This window comes from Gossypium raimondii, chromosome 6, assembly GCF_025698545.1.
Source record: "Gossypium raimondii isolate GPD5lz chromosome 6, ASM2569854v1, whole genome shotgun sequence".
Classification (NCBI taxonomy): domain Eukaryota; kingdom Viridiplantae; phylum Streptophyta; class Magnoliopsida; order Malvales; family Malvaceae; genus Gossypium; species Gossypium raimondii.
This window is the reverse complement of record NC_068570.1, coordinates 29133773-29142172: the sequence shown is the minus strand read 5'-3', so window position 1 is coordinate 29142172 and position 8400 is coordinate 29133773. Positions and strand designations below refer to the sequence as shown.

At 35.0% G+C, this 8400-nt stretch overlaps 1 non-coding gene across 1 annotated transcript; it reads left to right on the top strand.

Moving 5' to 3' along the window:
* The first annotated feature begins 7920 nt into the window (after positions 1–7920).
* LOC128042068 (small nucleolar RNA R71) lies at positions 7921–8027 on the top strand. The gene has a single exon (XR_008197276.1). It is a non-coding gene; the product is annotated as a small nucleolar RNA R71 (small nucleolar RNA).
* Positions 8028–8400: the final 373 nt, after the last annotated feature.

Here is an 8400-nt window from a genome sequence, read left to right as displayed (position 1 = left end):
CAATAAAAATTGCTGAAACCTGAAAACCCGAAAAATTGCGGAGTAACTTGACAACTTTGTTCGAGGTGTTCCTGATCTCAAAAAGTCACGAAATTAAATTTGGAATGTCTTTAAATATTTAATTTTTGATCCGAAAAGTTTGGGCACCAAACTCAACCCGCTGAATAATTTTTTTAATTTTTATTGGATTTCGTCTTTTTCAATTTTTTTGACTTTTTCGACTGATTCTTTAGCGGGAAATTTTTTTATATTCAATATCAGTGCCACAAATCTGCATGTAAAATTTCAGATCAATCGAAAAACGTTTACCCACTCGAATGAATTTTTTTCCAAAAAATTTTCTAGGTAAAACTGTCGTTTGTTGTTTAAAAAAAAAAAGAGATCAGTTTAGAAATCAACCAAGAACACCCAAAACGCCCAAAATCTGATACCAAATGATAAAGGGTTGCGTGCGGACCAAGATTGAGTTGTCAAGTCACGGGAAACTCCTACGAAAACTCTAGACGATCATATCTGAAACAAAGCAGAAAGATTAACTTTTAGAATTCCCAGATCTGAAATAAAAGAACCCTAAAATAGCAGAAAATAAATCAAGAATCAAAACACTTATTATTAAGGAATTCGGAAGTCCAGAACTCGTGAATAAGCTTCAAAGAAGTCACCAATTCAGTCGATTCTGTCAATTGGACCAAAACAGGAAATTAATTCAACAGATCACAAAAAAAATGAAAATTGAATTAGAATGAGGAATCGTGCAACAAGAAAGAGGGAAATTATGGATTAAGAATGATCTTTGATAATCAAGGACGTTTATGAACTTTCCAAGCCGAATCTGCAAAGATTAAATTCCAAAACAGCAAATCAAACTCTAAATTCCAGCAAACCGAATTTAATCAGAATTGAGATGTAAAGTCGACAAGATCAATAGAAAAGATGAATGAACGAATGGTTCTTGCTGCCAAAAGAATGCCGATCAGCCTCTTTAATGTTGAAGAAAGCTAGAAACGCAACAAGACACCGTAAATAAGTTAGATGATGAAATCGACCCCAAACAAGAATTAAAAGGAAAATGAACAGCAAGAAAATAAAAGATAAAGTCCTAAGAAGCCTTGAAATCCCGAAAGATTTCACAACTCCCTTCAAACGGCTCTAATCTCCCCTCCAATGAAGATCAATGGCAAGAAGAAGGCTGAAGATGGCTCCCACAATCAAAAAATATTGTTAAAACTACTTCTAAAGAAAACTCAAGAGAAAATTCTTGAAGAACTCAAAGAGAATTTTCACTCAAAACAAATCTGAAATTTTCAATGTAATTGTAATGTGTGTAAGGGTGGCTGGCCAAGCCATATATATAGGCCTCTAACTGCTTTCCTAGCCCTACTAGGAAAACTTTAAAAAAACCCTAATTTTGAGTTTCAAAGGGGAATTTCGTCCAAGGCCTTTAAATGGGCCTCTTGGACTGAATTTTTACATAGAAATTTATTCATAAAGTCTAAAAATTAAAATTAAGTATTTAAAGAATTAAATTGGGCCACTTTCACAATTTGCCCTGATTTTCAGCTAAGTCTAATTTAAACTTCTGGATTGGGCTTGGAACATCTTATTGGGCCTTGTCTTCAAGAACTTAGGCTTGTAATCCGTTCTCTCCCGAAATTGGCTTGTTAGTGCTCGTAACCGGTATCCAATGCACCTCAGTTGTAAGATTCGGTTTCTTGGACGAATATTTTCAAGATTTGAAATCTTGATTTTCTTGATTCTTGAAATTGCTCAAAACAGTAAAATTGGACCAAGATTCGGTTTCTTGATTTTCTTGAAAACAAGAAAGTGAATCTTGATTTTCTTTTTCCTTCATATACCCATCCAAGGCCTTTGTGACTCGTATCATGTATCCTTGAATGGATTGGGTTGTGTACTTATGCAGGAAGGTAAAGTAATAGCATATGCTTCCAGACAATTAAAGCCACATGAGAAAAATTACCCAACGCATGATTTAGAGCTAGCTGCCATTGTATTTGCGTTAAAGATTTGGAGACATCACTTGTACGGTGAGAAGTGCCGAATATTCACTGACCATAAAAGTTTGAAAAACTTGATGACTTAGAAAGATTTGAACTTGAGGCAAAGAAGATGGCTAGAGTTGATTAAAGATTATAAGCGAGTGATTGATTATCACCCGGGTAAGGCAAATGTTGTTGTTGATGCCTTGAGTAGAAAGTGTTTATTTACATTAAGAGCTTTGAATACTTGTTTGACTTTATCTGATGATGGTTCCATTTTAGCTGAGCTGATGGCCAAACCGATGTTTCTCGAAGAAATCTATGAAGCTCAGAAAAATGACAGTGAGTTGCAAGCTAAAAGATCTCAATGCGAGTCGGGAATAGAGTTTGATTTTCAGATCGGTTCTAATGGTTGTTTGATGTTCAGAGACAGAGTATGTGTACCAAATAATGGTGAGCTTATTCAGAGGATCTTACAGGAAGCACATAGCAATTCTTTGTCTATTCATCCAGGTAGTACAAAGATGTATAACGATTTAAAGAAAATGTACTGGTGGGCAGAAATGAAAAGAGATATTTCAGAATTTGTTTCTAGATGCTTTATCTGTCAACAGGTAAAGGCTGAACATCAGGTACCTTCAAGTTTATTGCAGCCTGTGTTAGTTCCTGAGTGGAAATGGGACCAAGTTACCATGGATTTTGTAGCAGGGTTACCGTTGACACCAAAAAAGAAAGATGCAGTATGGGTTGTAATTGAAAAGCTAACGAAGTCAGCTTATTTTATTCAGGTTCGTATAGATTATTCATTTGACAAGTTGGTTGAATTGTATGTTTCAGAGATAGTCAGACTACATGGAGTACCGTTATCAATTATCTCAGACAGAGATCCGAGATTTACTTCGCAATTTTGGAGGAAATTGCACTAAGCTTTGGGTACAAAGTTAAATTTCAGTACAGCTTTTAATCCTCAGACTGATAGTCAGTCAGAGAGAGTTATTCAGTACTTGAAGATATGCTCAGATGTTGTGTTTTAGAATTTCAAGGCAATTGGAAGAAATATTTGCCGTTGGTAGAGTTTGCCTATAATAATAGTTATTAGTCGAGTTTGAAGATGGCACCTTATGAAGCTTTGTATGGACGTAAATGTAAATGCGGCTTTATATTGGATGAACTTAAGGAAAATCGATTCTGAGGTTGATTTAGTCAAAGAAACGGAAGAGAAAGTAAAAGTTATCAGAGATTGTTTAAAAGCAGCTTCAGACAGACAAAAGTCTTATGCAGATTTAAAAAGAAAAGAGATTATCAAGTTGGTGACAAAGTGTTTTTGAAAGTATCCCCGTGGAAGAAAATTTTCAGATTTGGCAAGAAAGGCAAACTAAGTTCACGTTTCATTGGACCGTTCGAGGTGACTGAAAGAATTCGGCCCTTAGCATATCGGTTAGCTTTGCCAACTGAGTTAGAGAAGATTCATAATGTATTCCATGTGTCTATGTTACGTCATTACCGTTCCCATCCATCACATGTGATCTTACCAACAGAGGTTGAGATTCAGCCAGACATAACTTGTTTTGTTTAAGTAATCGGAAAATTTTTAATGTTCCCGGTTTGGACCCGAACTGTTTCTATTGCATGTTTTAGGGTCTCGAGGATCCTTTTTAGGGACATATTGAATGAACGTGAGAGAATTAATTTTAAAGGTGAAATTTTTATGCTTCGAATTAGTAAGTTAAGTCAGGTAACGCCTCGTGCTCGATTCCAGCAACGGTCTTGGGTAAGGGGTGTTACAAGACCATAAAAATATAGTAGAAATAAATTTTTCCTCTTTGAATTTTTGGTCCCGAAACCACTGTTCTGACTGAGCCCTAAATCGGGAAAATGAGTCAATAAAACGGGAAAATGTCTCAACAAAAAAATGAGTTATGGGTTAACATTCATGGATAAATTAAGAAACGGTGTGTTAGACTCAACGAGGTTCACTAAAGGTTAATTACGAAGGTAGGCTTTTTATGGGATAAGTGGATTAAAACCTAAGTGTCTTTATCATCTCAGTGTATCAAAACAAAGGTGTGGTCTCGACATGTGTAATCGAAGCAAGTTCTAGAATAACAAATCAAATTGACACACTCATAACTAGTAATAAAATGAGCAAGAAAAACGTATGCTCTAAAGGCTCAAAATCTCACAAAAAGTTATGGTTTTTAATGTCAAACTTGTAAATTTAAAACTTTAAGATAATACCTTAATTCAGGGAAACAACCTAAAATTTTTAATTCTGAAAATAAATTTATCATGCTTGATTCTCTCATGTCTTAAAGTTTAAATCAACCAATGTACAAATGTCTACAAATTACTCCAAAATATATCAACAAAAATCTCAAATAAATAAAAATTCATTCTAACAAAAATTTGAGAAAATTACTTAAACACAAGAATATAATTCATAGATTTTCTAATAATTATATAAATAACCTCCCCACACTTAATATGTACATTGTTCTCAATGTACAAACAAATATAATCATAGTGTAAGCAGAATATCATAAGAGATGGAGAAAACTGAAACTGCCCTGAATATCGGATGAAATTGCCGGAATAGTGAAAAACGTAATTGTAGGCAAATCTAAATGTAGTGCATGATTCTGAGCACACTAATAAGAAAATAAATACAAATAAGAAAGGATATTAAGAAACTACCATAAAAATAAAAATATAGTTCAAAAGATAATAAATGAAATAAGTCTAAGAAAATAAAAATAAAACAACTAAAAACAAAACATAAAAATAAAAAATAAAACTAAAACTAAAAAGAAAAACAAATAAAATCAATGATAATAATAATAATAATAATAATAATAATAATAATAATAACGATAAAACAAATAATAATAGTAATGAAAATAATAATAAAAATGACAACTAAAAAATTGATTCAATGGTTCTACTAACACTAAAACAACATGGAAAACAATAAATATAATAATAACACTAAAAGTAAATAAATGAATAATAAAAAATAAATAAGAAAACAGATCAGTAAAATAAAAATAAATAAAATAAAATAAAATAAAATAGACTAAAGAAAAGGGTAAAAGGGGAAGACTGACAGAAGACGGTGGCTAAAGTTACGACAGGGTGTCGCACATGGAAGGCGGTGTCGTGCGTGGGTGGGGTTGAGGATGGTCAATTATGGGGAGAAGGGAGAGGAGATGGGTGATGGGGGGAAAGGGATTGGCATGTTTGGGGAAGAAGAAAAAGACAAATTGAAGAAGAAATTTTAAAGTTTGGGCCACATGGTCGTGTGATACGACCATGTGGGGGTGTTTTCAGCCCATGTGTAATTAAAAATTAAGCCCAATCTTCACACGGCCTTAGACATGCCTGTGTGTCCAAGCTGTGTGTGATTTCCTTCGCTTCTCCCATGCCCATGTGGCTCGACCATGTCTCTCACAAGGTCGTGTGCCTTGCCCGTGTAACTCTCTGACTTGATTTAAAATTGAAAAAAAAATTAGCTCCAGATTTCACACACCCTAGGACAAGCCCATGTGTTCAGGCCATGTGTACCACACGACCGTGTCTCCAGGTTGTGTGGACCATTTTAGGCCATGTAAAAGTTGAATTTTTGAAAATTTAAGTCCCAGTATCCACACGGCCAACGACATGCCTGTGTGTCTAGGCTGTGTAGGTCACATGGCCATGTCGCTAGGCCATGTAACTCACTGTCAAACCCTTTATTGTGCACATGGCTTAGGACACAATCGTGTGGCCAGGCCGTGTGGGTCATTTTTTTAAATTTTTAAAATTAATTATTTTTAAAATAACATGAAATAAAATTAAAAGATTTAACAGTGTTAACACTCGTGTTGCCTCCTGAGAAGCGCCTATTAAGAGTCTAAGCTCGACTTACCTTATATTCGCACGGTCACGGTGGTTCGCAGAGTCGAGGCTCCTCCTTCTTGCTATCAATGTTATTCCTAAAATAAGCTTTAAGTCGAGTATTGTTTACCTTAAATGTGTCAAATTTAGAATGAGTTACCTCGATAATACCATAGGGGAAGACATTCAGTACTGTAAATAGGTTTGATCCTTTTGCATCAAACTCTGAATAGGCAATTCGCGGATCCGTTTTGTCTAGTAGTAATTTTTCCCCAACCTTAAATTGGTTAATTCTATTCATGTGCTCATCATGGCGTCGCTTTGGCTCTTCATCATGTTTTTTCGGTTTCTCATTAAAATGTGTTCGCCATTCATCTAGTTCATCGATTTGTAACATTCACTCTTCATAAATCGTTCTGTTTTTGTTGTATTGACTAAAACACGACTCCATCATATTCTCTCGTGGGATTTCCTGCAAAGAAGGTTAAGCCACATGGTTACTTACATTAACAGAACATTTAAAATCATCTTGATTACTAAAGTCTTTCACAGAATCACGTGCTTGGAGAGTAATTGTTTCGTCACATACACAAAGTACTAATTGACCCGTACCAACATCAATTATAGTTCTAGCAGTTGCTAAAAAGGGTCATCCTAAAATTAAAGGTACCTCACAACCCTCATCCATGTCTAACACAAAAAAAATCAATGAGGAATATGAATTTTTTTTATTTTAATAAGCACATCTTAAATAACACCCATAGGATATCTAATGGTTCTATCTGCTAATTGAATACTCATCCTAGTTTGTTTGGGTTTCCCAATACCTAATTGTTTAAACATTTTATAGGGCATGTCATTAATACTAGCCCCTAAATCAGCCAAAGCATTATCAATATTCAAAGTACAAATTAAACAAGGAATAGTAAAACTCCCTGAATCTTAGTTTGTTGGGTACTTTTATTTTGCAATATGGCCGAGCAAATTGCATTTAGTTCCACAGTTGACGAATAATCTAACTTCCTTTTGTTTTCCAAAAGCTCCTTTAAAAATTTTACATAATTGGGCATCTGCGAAAGAGATTCAACAAATGGTAAGTTAATATGTAATTTCTTTAAGAGTTTTAGAATTTACCAAATTGTTCGTTCGTGTGGTCTCTCTTCGTCGCATTAGGATATGGCACTCGAGGTTTATATTCCTTAACAACTGGTTTTTGCTCTTTATGGCTTACCTTAACCTTATAGTTATTTACAACAATTTCTTGCCTCAATTCTTGTTCAAATTCAACTAACCCTTCTTTATCTCGCACAGTAATTGCATGAAACTGCTCCCTTGGGTTAGTTTCAGTATTGCTAGGCAAACTACCTTGTGGCCTTTCTAAGATTAACTTAACAAGTTGACCGATTTGATTCTCGAGTCCTTGAATCAACGCTTGTTGATTTTTTAGTGCTGCCTCAGTTTTTGAAAACACATTTCTAACACCGAGATAAACTTCATCAACATCTCCTCAATGTTTGACTTCTTCTTTTACTGGTAAGGTTGTTGTTAGAAGCCTAGAGGGGCTTGTGCTCTTTGATTTCCTTGACCACCCCAAGAGAGATTGGGATGGTTCCTCCAACTTGCATTATAGTTATTACCATAAGGATTATTTTGAGGACTAGAAGTATCACCCATATAATTGATTTGTTCGTTTTCTATGCTAGGAGTGAAGGGTAAACATTCTAGATTGTTCATTCCACCTCTATTTGTATCGCACTGCATCACCAGATGTACCTAATTAGAAGCATATAAACCATCAATTTTCTTATTTAAAACTTCTACCTGATTTGATAACATGGTGACTACATCTAAGTTGAAAACACTGGCTGCTTTCATCGGCTTCATCCTTATGAATTGCCACTGAGAATTATTCAGTGTCATCTCTTCAATAAATTCATAAGCTGCTTTGGGTGTTTTATTGTTAAGTGTACCTCTGGCTACTGCATCGATCAACTGTCTAGTTAAGGGATTCAAACCATTGTAGAAGGTTTGAACCTGTAGCAATAGAGGTAACCCATGGTGAGGGCACCGTCTCAATAAGTTCTTATACCTCTCCCATGCATCATATAACGTTTTTAAATTGATCTGCACGAAGGAAGATATATCATTCCTCAACTTGGTTGTCTTAGTTGGTGGGAAGTACCTCAGAAGAAATTTTTCTGTCATTTAGGCCCATGTACTGATGGAACCTCATGGTAAAGAGTTTAACCACTGTTTAGCTTTGTTCTTCAACAAGAAAGGGAATAACTGTAAATGAATGGAATCGTCAATGACGCCATTAATCTTGAGTACTTCGATCTTTTTCTTGCAAAACATCGAACTAAACAAACTATTGTATCATCTGAATAGTGTTTGGCTTCAGCTCGAAATTATTTGCAATAATGATGGATCTCACAATACTCAATTCAGCCCTAGTTAGAGTGGGCTTGGCATAATCGTACATAGTATGAGAAACAAGATCTGGATCTGCAACAAACGCAAGAGGTAGTTG